The sequence below is a fragment of the Talpa occidentalis genome, unplaced genomic scaffold (assembly GCF_014898055.3).
Source record: "Talpa occidentalis isolate TD23 unplaced genomic scaffold, MPIMG_talOcc4v2.1 talOcc4.14, whole genome shotgun sequence".
NCBI classification, from domain to species: Eukaryota; Metazoa; Chordata; class Mammalia; order Eulipotyphla; family Talpidae; genus Talpa; species Talpa occidentalis.
The window spans coordinates 86,137,717-86,150,337 of NW_023601433.1; the positions used below are offsets into that span (position 1 = coordinate 86,137,717).

Sequence of the window (12,621 nt, forward strand, 5' to 3'; positions counted from 1 at the left end):
CATGCTCTGTCTCTGGTGAATTTTTTCACCCTCCCATGCCTTTGGCTTTACCCCAGTGCTTGTATAAAAATAAATAAATCTTAAAAAATAAAAATGTGGCTAGAAAAATACTTTCCCCAAAGGGCAGATGAGAGAATGAAGTGAGTTAATACAGGTAAAGTGATTAGAATAGTAGCTGACATTGGAAGACCTAAGGACATTTTACCGTTTTTTCTTCTTTTTTAAAAAGTGCAATGATTAGATGACTGCTTCTATAGGATCTACAGATGTAGGCTATAGAAAGATAACACCGTCATACCTAGTAGTTTTTAGTTCCTCCTCTGCCTGTCGATGCTGTCATAGAAACACTATATTTTCAGTTACGAAGATGCAATCCTGTGTATATTCTAGTAAGCAACGGAATCCACTCGCACTCAAACTTGAATGGATTTTATCCTTAATGTGGTTGCTCTGGAACAGAGAAGAATTGGAGGCCAGTTAACATGCTTCCTGGGTTCCATATACTGAGAAGTTAGCAAAAAGAAAGAGACGCGGAAGGGACTGTCCATACTGAGTCCCTGCCTATCTGAGGCCAAAGGAAGTCTTGCTGCCTCGCTCTGATTCACTTAAGTTGAAACCTTGGAGGTTCATGGGGTTCCAGGAGAAACTTCTCAGCAACAACTGTGAAGACACTGCTGGGAAGACATTTCTAATCACAAATCAAACCATGCATGTAAAGATGCCTTTCCCTAAGAATCTTCCTTGTAAACTCTCTTGGCTGCACGCCATTTGCCATTTTTAATGGCTGACAGGAAGTCCTGGTGATGGGAGACAGCTCTCCTGAAAGATTCCCATTCCTACTCTGATGCATTTGTTTTCTAAATAGCTTTACTAAGATATAATTTACCAGCAGACATCATGCTCTTTTAAAGTGAACAGTTTAGGCGCTCTTAGCACTCACCAAATTGTGCAACCATCAGCACTCTCTCATTTCAGGACATTTCCATTGTCCCTAAAAGAAATCCCCTTCCCTTTAGCCATCATCTCCCAGTTTGCTGTGGAAAAAACCCCAGCACTTCCCAGGGCCTGGCCACCAGTAATCTGCTTTCCTTGTCTATGGATTTGCTTTTTTCTGTACGTTTCATATAAACCATAATATATGAGGCTCTTTGTGTCTGGCTTCTTTTACTTAGCATGTTTTCAAAATTCACACATGTTGGAGCATCACTCAGTACTTCACTCCATTTTATGGCAGAATAATCAACCTTTATTGAATTTTTTCTACCTTTTGGTGCTAAGAACCTTCGTGTACATCGCTCCTTTATGGGTAAAGCACTTCCATTGGCTGAGATGAATAGGGTCAGCGGTGTGGGTCAGTGGGGCAGGGGCATTCATTCTTGGATTAGTGTTTTCATTTCAATGTCTGTTAACTTGGCCTCTTGGGTGCCTATGATAATAGACTGCAGGACCCAAGGTTGTGGATTCTCTAGAGCTTTAAGGTTGTGACTACAGACTATAGCTGAAATTGACTTGTCCCTTGATAATAAAACACTAAAATTCCCAATATGTTTCTCACCTGAAGTCCCCTGATAAGAAGATGCTGTTCCGTGGAAATGTGCTGTTAAATGCTCACTGGTCTCCAGTGGAGAAGAGGGTGGGGAAGAGGCGCAGGGGAGGTGAGGAAGGAACCAGAAACTGCCCCCTGCAACTCCTTTATTTCACCATGTAGTTACTGCAAGAACCATCCACAGTCGTGACCTTCTTTCTGGTTATTCAAAGGGGGAGAAATCACCCGGTCTAGTGTGTTTTTAAAGACTCCTTTTAGTATAAGATAAAATTAAGAAGAGCCATTACTTCATGTAATTGTGAAGTCTAAGGTTATCCCTACCTTCAGGTATGGCTTGATCTAGGAACTCAATGATGGTCTCTTGACACTCTCCTTCTCTCTGTCTCTTATTGCACTTTCTTCTGAATGGGCTGTTAGTAGCAACAGACTTTCATTCTTCCAACCTAGCAACCTCAGTAAAAAAAAGAATCTTTTCTTCGAATACTTCTAGCAAATTCTCAGGGCCATCTCTCATTGGTCTGAAGTGTGTCAGTCCATTCTTGAATCAGTTGATATGACTCTTATTGACATAATAATAGACGGGATGAGGGTGACTCCCCAAAAGGAAGGGCTGAATTCTATTACCAAAGGTAATAAATGCTGTGTAAACATGAACAACTGATGTCCCAAACCGATTGTCAGAAAAGGTAGTGTGTCCTTCAGGCCTGGTAAGCAAAACGAGAAGAGGAAGAAATGAACCTGTACCTATTGTGTGGAGTTTCTCTCCTGGCAAACCTTCTCCCTGCTTCCCATCCAACATGTGATCTTTCCTTGGTGCAGGCTTCCACAGTGGGCCAAATTAGGTCTTCAGCTCACAGCAGACCCGTGAGGTCTACAAATACCTGACGATGCCATGGACATAATATCCCCAGTCCCTTCTCATGTCAGAAGTTCCAAACAAGAACTTTCCTGTGCAAAGTACAGGGAAGCCAAGCCAATTTTCTGGTTTTGGTATTAAATTTAGACCTTTCATTCTGACCAGGAGATATTTCTGGATGCTGCACGAGTATTCAGCAAATGCCAGTTGTCAAGATGAGATCCCATCTGCGGCTACTCTGCATGCTGCCCACTTATCTCATTCTTTTAAAGTTGGGGAAAATGACCCAGGTTCAGGAAGACATTCAGAAGTGGGTTATTCTGATACCCATTCATCGTCATTTAATGCCTTTGCCATCTAGGTTACCTGGAGAGAAAAGAAATTAAATTTAAACAGAAACCTGAAATGAATGGTGCAGATATCCTAAATTGTCTGCTCTGACAGTTTACTCTTGTGGGTATGTTCAGGGGCAGAATGTGCTTTTCTAAAAGGTAACCAGACAGATTATATGTGAAACATTCAACTGAATGGATGAGATGCCGGAGGTCTTATTAAATGTATGCCTGGTACTACATTTTTGTCAAATGGTTTTTTTAATGGGTTTTGTGAAATTAATGGGCAATGCAGAGCTGTCAAAATAGTATGTAATTCATAGTAACTCCCTGGTTATCAGGCAGGATTGAAATATAGGAGGCTCCCAGCGTTCTTCCTGGGCTAAGAACAAAAAACCAGGTCACCGCTTACTGAGTACTTACTGTATGTCAGGAACCATGTTAAATATGTCACATATGTTTCAGAATTTATTAAAATATTCATTTATGTGTGTTCTCCTTCTGTTTCCCCTCCTCTGGAAACAATGTGCCCTGCCTTGAGTTTCGCAAGTTGAAATCAAAAGCTGTCCTTTTCTTTTTTGTAAAGTTCTGAAGTCTTTGAGGGAGATGGTACTGCTGGTCCTCCAGGGGGGTTGGTGGAGAAGGGAAGTTCCTTCTAGAATAAGGAGAGAAGAAAGAGGCTAAGAAGACTGGGAAAGACCAGGGGGTGGTAAGTCTGGGCAGCTTCTAAGAGAGCAGAAATGCCCGGGGAGGCCACAGTGAGAGCCCAGTGGCTTGAAGTATGCCCAGAACTCTTCTCACAAGACTGACATTGAAGCCTTGATGCCACCGGGCCAAAAAGGCCAGGCAACCTGGGGCAGGGGGTGACCCCTGTGGCAGGGGGAGAGGGTAGGCCACTGACAGAGCTCTGCAGGGAAAGGACTCAGGGACCCAGGATATGTGTACAGCAGGGGCAGAGTGCCAGCTGGGAGTTGGATTTCAGTGGATTATTAAATAATACACTTCTTCTTGCAGATCCAGTCATGGGCTAAGTGGGTAAGCTCTGTAGCAGTCAGCTTCCCGGCCCCATAAAGATGGCGCACTCTGGGCAAAGGAGACAGCTGAATAAAGGACTATTTATATAGATGTGGGCGGGGCTTAGAAAACCCACAAAGGCAGCCACTCCTATTCTAGGCTGGAATCAGCAGCAAGAAAGGGTATGGGCACCAGAGGTTCACAGAAGAGCTCAGGGAGAAGGCTGCCTCCCAGGAGCCTTTAGAGGCAGCCAGTCTTCACCCCACTCTCCACCTACCCTATGATCCCTACCTGGCCTCCCATTACTGGGGTGCCAAAGGGACCACCAGGCCCACCCCATCCAAGCTGACTGGGCTCCCAGCAGGGAAGTAAATGGAGGAGTGGAGAGCTGGAGGGGGCAGACTGAATGAGTTAGAAATTGAATTATGTGTTGCATGATACCATGAACGACAGGCAGAATGGCCTTATGGAGTTCACCAAGTCTGTGCCCATGTTTTTCCAAGCCATCTTGGCTCCCTCCCAGAAGTTCCAAGTGTGGCCTGGAGTTGGGGCTATTTTCATCCCAGCACACTGCCTCCACCGCATCCTCTCATTGAATCTTCATGACAAATCTGTCAGAACAATATTATTTTTTCTGCTTTTTTTTTTTTAAGGAAACTGAGGCATGGTGGGTCTGGGTCCCAAAGCCATTTTTATCAACCTACTAAACTGGTTTAAAACCGGCTCTGTAAAGTCTGCAAGAAGGACCATCTATCTGGCTGCTGACGTGGGAGGAAAGGGATTTTCTGTGTGGGAAGGCTGCGTTCACACGCCATCTGGCTTTCTCTGCCTACAAGGGCTCTGCTGAGGAGCCTCTTCCTTCCCAGGTAGGGAGAAGGGCTGGAGATCCAAGCACTTATCTCAGAAGCCAAGAGGGGGAGATGGAGAGAAAACACTTGGCTGATGATGGGAAAAAATGTATTTTCATTTCAGATGCCTTTCAAGTTCTTTTTTTCCCAGCTGAGTGTTGGTGTATTTATAGAATTCAGGGGGGAGTATTTAAGGGTAACCAGCAGTAGAGCTGCATTTGGGGCCATCAGGAAGCTTAGAAGCAGCAGGGAAAGGTTGATGGGAGGGGACAAGGAAAGGCCAGGAGCAGCAGGGCACAAATTGGCTTTCTCCTTCATGCTGCCAAAACCTGTTCCCCCTCCTGCGCCAATGACGTCAAATCAAGGTCTATAAGAAGGTTAGAGGTAGGATTATGGAATCAGGATGATGGGCGAATGGAGAGATGCCTGAACAAATGTGGTATGAACAGACAGTCGACAGTTCTTCAGCCAGAGGAAGAAATAAGGTGCTGACACATGTGACAACAGGGAGGGCTGTGAAAGCATGATGCTGACGGATGAAGCAGACACAGACCCTGTGTGTGATCCATGCAGATGAAATCATCTAGATAAAGCAAACCCATAGAGCCAGGATTGGGGGTGCCAGGGGACGGGGGAGAGGAGAATGCACAGCAACTGTTTCGTGGATAAGAAAATTCAGAATTTCCTTTTGGGGTGATGGAGTCTTCTGCAGCTAGATGATGGCTGCATAATACTGTGAATGTGATAAATGCCAAGGAATTGTTCCCTTTAAAATGGTAAAGAGCCTCCCTGGTGGTGCAAGGGGTTAAGTCTTAGCACTATGAAGCTATTGCCAGCCACTACAGCACAAGTTCGATCCCTGGCCAGGGAGCTGACCCCCAGTGCACAGCAGACCTCTCCTGTCTCCCCGCTGCTCCCCTCAGCAGTGTATTTCAGTAGATCCACCTGTTCTGCTCTCCACTCTCTCTCTGGTGAATCCTCTCACCCCCTGCACCTCTGGCCTATACCCCAGCTCTTGTATGCATAAATAAAAAATAATTTTTTAAAATGGTGAATTTTATGTTTCGTGAATCTCACCCCAATTTTTAAAAAATGATGAGTTATCATGTCTTGAGAGGTCAACCACACACCCTAGGCCTTTGCTCCCTCTAGCTGAGGCCCCAGGCATCTCAAGGCATAAGACCTAATGCATTCAGGGCTCTCTTCTCTCTCTATTCCCAACCACAGGCTTCCCTTACGTTGCTCAGACACACCACACACACCCTAGCCTCGAGACCTCTGCACAGGCCTTTTGTCTGTCTGGCTGTTCTTGCTAGATCTTCCCTAATCTGGCTCCTGCTCCTCATTCAAGATCTCAGCTCAACTATCCTTCATCAGCGATGCCTTTTCTGACCTCCTTCCTCAAAGTGAATCATTGACCAGTCATTCTCTATCACTGCCTATTAGCAGGTATTAAAATCAATTTAGCAGGTCTTGATTACATTTTTTAAACAAAATCAAATAGAATATATCCCAAAGAATAAGAGTAAATATTTCCACGCTTACTAAACCATTTCAAATGTATTGGCTTAAAAGAATCCCTTTCCTCCCACAAGTCTGCGGGCTAGCAGGGCTTGGCTGGGCAGCTCCGCTCCACGTGGTATTGGTTGGGGTAACCCTGTGTCTGAATTTAGTAGGGGCCTGTCTGAGGCTAGAATACCCAAGATGGCTTCCCTCCTTCCGGGGCATCAGAGTGGGCTGCCACTTCTTCACATGGTCTCTTGTCCCTCGGGGGTCTGACCTGAGCTTCCTTATGTGACAGATGGGTACCAAGGGCACAAAAGCGAAAGCCCTCAGGCCTCTGGAAGGTGAGACCCAGCACAAGCACAGTGCCCAGAGGTTTTCCTGGTAAAGTAAGTTCTCAGACCTGCCCAGATTCCAAGAAAGGAAAATGGACTCTGCTTGCTGCTCGAGGGATGGCTGTACAGGCCAAGAATGGTGTTTGCTGAATTGTTGGCAGACATCTTTGCAGATAATTGACCACAACTGATTTGTGAAAGTTTGATTTCCATTTACTAAACATTCATGTGGGTTCACTGGGTCACACCATAAACACATTTTCGGCTGAGTCATAATGAAAGGTTTGAACAACACTTCTCACTCACCTCCTTCTAACTTTCTTCCATAGCACTTAGTAATCTCTAAGCTCAATTTACTCTATTAGAGATCTCCCCCAACAGAATATAAGCCCCCTGAGGGTAGGGACCTTGTCTTTCTTGTTCACCAACTAGCCCCAGCACCTAACGGGGCTGGCATAGAATAGGTGCTTGATAAACCTCTGTTGTTATTGAATAAGTAGTAACAGCTATCAATTAAAGGCATTACCTCACTTCATTTGTTCAATACCTATTTGAGCACCTAATATGTGCCAGAAAGTATTCCAGGTACTGGTGAAACAGAGATCAAAACAGACAATAATCCCTGCCCTCACCAAGTTTACATTTCACTACCTCACTAGAAGGATTTCCAGTAATTTGCTGAAACTATTTTGACACATAAGGAAAGTCAGAGAGGTCAGGCCCAAGCTCACACAGCAAATGACCTCACCTTGACACCAACTCTGCTCTGCTCTGCTGCGGATGTTGGGTGTTACCTAGAGTGGGGTCTAAGTGGCTACAAATCTCTATTTCTGCAATAGCTTCTCTGACGGAGCAAACGCATCTGGGAGTCAGACAAGGGCAGTGGGAAGAGCCAAGTTCCATGACCTCAGAGTCTCTGCCAACCCCACCTCCTAGCGCCCCCACCCCGTGACGAAGGCTCACACCTGGGGTGTTGCAGATTCAAGCCACAGTTCTCAGTCACCCCCACTGTCTTATCGGCATGTGACATCCCCAAGTGGCCGGGGCCTGCAGCCCTGGCAAGAATGTAGCCCAGACAAAAATAAACCTGCCACATTCCTTGGCAGCCCCCTGCCCCTCTGTGCTCTCCATCCATCCAGCCTCACTGCAGAGTCTGCCAGAAAGGCTAAGAGAGGGAGAACAGAGTGGAGGAAGCAAGGGCTGCTGCTGCTGTCCAACCCCCAGAAAGAGGGGAAGAGAGAGAGAGAGAGGAGAGGGGCGAGAGAGAGAGAGAGAGAGAGATCACCTTATATGGGAACACGCGCAGACAATGTGTGGCAATGGCTTAGAGGGCAGCAGAGGTCAGATACCAGACAGATGGAAGAAATTAAACATGGGACAGAGCGTGTTCCTGGGCCCTGAAAACAGCTCTTGTTTCGCAGGGAGTTCGCACAAAGCCTGACCCGTTTTCCTTTTTTGCAGAAGCTGAGCGAGATGTGTGCCCTAAACTCCCCATGACTTTGGGTCAGGCCCCCAAGTCTGGCCCCACAGAGCTCTCAATCCTTCAAAGCCATTTTTCTTCAATGAACAACTCCTCTTTACAAACAAATAGGAGAAGGTTGGGCCTATTTCCTAAGTTTCCCATGTCTCTCCAAAACACATAAAGGAATAAACACTCCTTTATTTCTGGTTCATTAATTTCATTCATTCAACAGATTCTGAAAACCAGTTATGCCCCAGACACCAAGCCAGTGGTGGGGAAGACTGGATGCTGATGGCAAAGACGACAGTTCTAGGGCATTGATTTGTGCCCATCTGATTAATACTCCTATTCATGATTTACTCAGCACCTTCCGTGCCACAGTCAGTGCGGCTACAGACACCGATCCTGCCCTGTGGGGTTGACAAGGTATGTAGGGGAGAAATGACAGGTAGAAGTGACAGGCATTGGACAAACGATCCCTCTGGATCCTCTCAACAGCTTTCTGAATCGGCTACCATTACCATCTCTGTCGAATACAGAGGTTTTCAACATCAGCACTGCTTTGGGCTGGCTCCCTCATTGGTGAGGGGGTAGGGGTGGGTGTGGGGTGGGGTGGGTCGCTCTGTGCATTGTAGGAATTTAGCAATATTTCCTAGACTCTACCCACTAGGTGTCAGTAGCAATAACCTGCTCTCTCTGCAGTTCCCCCAAACCAAAATCTGCCTCCAGACATTGTTGAACACCCCAGGGGGGTCAAGAATCACTCCTGACTGAGAATCACTGACTCATGACAGATGAGGAACAGAGGCTCCAGGTGAGTTAAGAAACGAACCCACTGTCATAACACTGACAAGTACGGGGTCACACCCTGGTCACTCCAATCCCAGTGCTCGTGGACTTGGCCATTATAATATGAAAACCTGTTTCCCTGACAACAGGTAATTGTGGGTTTGGATGGTTGTACTTTGTTAGCACGTTCCACAAAATGGAAGTCATCTGTGTTAGTTCAGATTCTGAGAAGGAGGTGCCAAGAAGGGCTAAGATGTGCAAGAGATTTACTGGGGGCTGTATTTATTCATGCCTGTGGAGGATCAAAGGAAGGGGGCGAGAGCAGCAGGAGCTTTTATTGAGTTGGTGCCTTCAAGTTCAGTTTTGGAGCATTCCTTATTGTCTGAGCCTGGACAAGACAACTATGGTGAAATAATAAGAGCCAGGTGCTTTCAGGCGTGATGCTGGCCGGATACTTCTTAGAGAAGAAGGGGATGGAAGGATTGGGTAAGAACAGTTTCAGACAGAGCCTCCCTGGTGGCACAAGGGGTTAAGACGCATCCTATGAAGTTCTCCACAGCCAATGCAGCACCAAGTTCGATCCCCAGCCAGGGAGCTACCCACATGGCGCAGCAGACCTCTCCTGACCCCCCACTGCTCCCCTCAGCAGTGTACTGCAGTCAATCTGCCTGTTCTGTTCCCCAATCTGTCTCTGGTGAATCCTCTCACCCCCCACACCTCTGGCCTGTACCCCAGCTCCTGTATGCATGCATAATTAAATCTTTTTAAAAAAAATAACAGTCTCAGACAGCAGTGTAGTTTTAAGAAAGTTGCAGCCATTTTGATGGGAGTTCCTAGGTCAAAGTCACCTGTAAGGGGACTCTCAGGTTGGGTAGCAGTGGGGCTACAGGAGCACTCCCACTGTACTCAGACACTGGCTGGGAGCAGCCAGAGGAAATACAGCCTTGGCGGGAGCTAGGACTGTCAGCCATCCTCTCCAGAGTAGACTCTCTTGAAGGAGTCCTGAGGTTTGTAGCCTGAGGCTGCCGCTTCATCAGAGAAGTGCTGCCCAGTACTTACATTTATCTTAAGGCAAGGAGATAAAAGGCACCAGCAACACAGCAGGGAACAGAGCCAGGCTGGCAAGCTTTAAGCAAAGGGTACATTTTCTTTCAAGCTCTTGATCTTCAAGATATTCAAAGTCAGCTTCAATTTGGGTACCACCAGCAAGAAGGAAAGAAGTACATTCTCAAGGGCTGCTTTGTATTAATAGTCTGTGGATGTGGCACTCGCAGAGCCTCAATTTTTGCATCTGCATAATGAAGTTATCTCATAGGTTTGACATGGAGATCGAGAGAATGTATATGAGTTTATGGACTTGCTTTTTTTTTTTTAAAAAAATTTGTTTATTTATGCATACAAGAGCTGGGGTACAGGCCAGAGATGTGGGGGGTGAGAGGATTCACCAGAGACAGAGTGGAGAACAGAACAGGCAGAATGACTGAAATACGCTGCTAAGGGGAGCAGTGGGCGAGACAAGAGAAGTCTACTGTGCCATGTGGGTTGCTCCCTGGCTGCCTGGGGATCGAACTTGTGCTGCAGAGGCTGCAGATTGCTTCATAGCGCGGTGCTTAACCCCTTGCGCCACCAGGGAGGCCCTATGGACTTGCTTTTTAGGAGGTCCTCCTGCATAAGCTTTCTGCTCAGCCCTTGATTTTGTAGTAGGCTGACATCTCTCTGCTAGATGACCTGGATTTCTGTGTTCCCTTGAAAATTCAGGAAATCTGGCTATTGTGTGTGGTAGATTGGCTGGAGCTGAGAAGAGGCTGCCTTCAGAGAGGACATGTACTTTCTAGTTTGCCACAGTCTCCACTACTCCCTATTGCACACACACAGATAAAAAGACCACCTAAACCAATGATTTTTTGGTGACTAGGGATGTACGTCAGAATCCGGAGTTGGAGACAGGCATCATTTGGGGAGTACCTTTTGAATATCAGCACTGCTCTAAGCTGTTCCAGTTCTATATAGAAATGCTAATCATCTGTGCAGATGCTGAGACACAAAGAAGGGCATACTTTCTTTTGTTTAAAAAAAAAAAAGCAAAATTTGGACTAGAACTTCCTACTTACCCTTGCAGTGAAACTGGTGCAAAACACCAACTTCTGTAGTTTTTAAGGGAATATTTTGGGGGGGGGGTCCACCAAACATCCTCTAAGATGGAGCTGATCAAGGAAATGTGAAGTCAAGGGCCATGACCTTGTAGGAGCCTCAGTTTGCTCATCTGTAAGCTGGGAAACAATTCTGATATAGAGGATCAGAAAGTGCTTTGTGAGGATTATTGAGGCTAAGCACCCAGACACACAGTAATGCACTGAATGGTCTCCTACCACTGAATGGTCTAAACTTAGGATGTGGTCTGACTAAAATTGCCAAGAATTGTTTATATGAGACATTAAGTCTCTTATGTTTCCAAAGCTCTGCTTCCTCATCTGTATGCTGTGGCAAGACCTCATCTATACAATAAGGATCTTTGAAAAAGAGAAACAGATACCACTATTATTATTTCACAATTGTCTTGTCCAGGCTCAGACAATGGGGAACACTCCAAGCCTGACCTTGAAGGCACCAACTCAATAGCAAATATTGGTGCATCACTGCCCTCTGCTGGTCAGTAGTGATGCCACAGATGGTTATAGAGAGGAGAGGGTCCTTGGAGAGGAACCCCTGGGAATCTGAGGCAGAGAGGGAAGGAACCTGCCCCAGGGTAGAGGGCCAGCCATGGACAGAGCAGAGTCTCCAATCTGGGGTTCCAATCTCTTAACTCTTTTCAGAGGGGAAAAAAACGAGGACAGAAGCTCAACCATTGTGTTGCTAGGCCCTCATGACCTTCTACATAGTCTGAAATTTTCTCTCTTGGTCTTCCTTAGCCACTCAAACTGGATGGACTTGCATTCTTTCCTTTACACCAAGGTGGCCACTGTGAGTCCTGAGGCCCCGAGTCCTCCCTAGTGCTAGGTGCTTTACAAAAATGGTCTCAGATCTTTTCAATTCCTTTGTAAGTTGAGCCAGGAAACTAAAGCTCAGAGAGGTTACCCAATGTAAGCACAGGAGCTGGGCTCTGAAAGCTCACGAGACCCCAAAGCCCACATCAAAACCCAAAGTGCCATCAAAACACCAAAGTGAAGCAAAACATGGCGGCTGGTGTTGAAGACATGACTAGTGGCAACTCTGTGCTTGTTGAATGTCCAGAATGGCAACTGCTGAGCAGACACGTGGTGAATCCATGAGGGGGACCTTGTGGAGCACCCACCACATGCTAGCGACATTCATGTATTGTTTAGTTCTCCTGTTGGTAAATTTGTGACCTTGAACCCTGTCTACACCCTGAAGGTAGACTGAGGTAGACTGGAGGAAACTGAGTTCAAATTGCTAATCTTTGCTCAAGGTCACTTGGTGAAAGCAGGAATGCCGAATCTAACCTCCTGCTTGATGTTAGGAGATAAATAAATTATGCCCGTTAAAGACATAAAAAGAAGAAAGAATATGGTTGCCATGTCAGGCTGGCCCACAGGACTCCTTGCCACAAAACTACTTAGGAACTCCTGTAAACCATTTCCTCCCTGGAGGTCTCGGGAAGTCTCCTGATCTTGTGCTGAGTGCCCCTGAATTGTTCATTTTTTAAAGATTTATTTTTATTTATGCATACAAGAACTGGGGTGTAGGGCAGAGGTGCAGGGGGATGGTGAGAGGATTCACCAGAGACAGAGTGGGGAACAGAACAGGCAGATCTACTGAAATACACTGCTGAGGGGAGCAGTGGGTGAGACAGGAGAGGTCTGCCGCGCCATGTGGGTCAGCTCCCTGGCCGGGGATTGAACTCAGGCCGCAGCGGCTACTGATAGCTTGACTGTGCTGAGACTTTAACCCCTGCACCACCAGGGAGCCCCTGAATGT

At 46.4% G+C, this 12,621-nt stretch overlaps 1 protein-coding gene across 5 annotated transcripts in view; it reads right to left on the bottom strand.

Moving 5' to 3' along the window:
* IFT81 (intraflagellar transport 81) overlaps positions 1-12,621 on the bottom strand; it is a 207,348-nt gene that overhangs the window by 71,246 nt on the left and 123,481 nt on the right. For 2 of the 5 annotated variants that reach the window (XM_054695357.1, XM_054695356.1), the window contains exons 3-4: positions 1,556-2,768; positions 299-450 (exon numbers count right to left, since the gene is read on the bottom strand). The gene's annotated coding sequence lies outside the window, so the exon portion shown is untranslated. Of the gene's footprint in view, positions 1-298; positions 451-1,555; positions 2,769-3,157; positions 3,390-12,621 lie in introns of those variants that run through there. The other 3 variants (XM_054695359.1, XM_054695358.1, XM_054695360.1) reach the window with 3 other exon arrangements.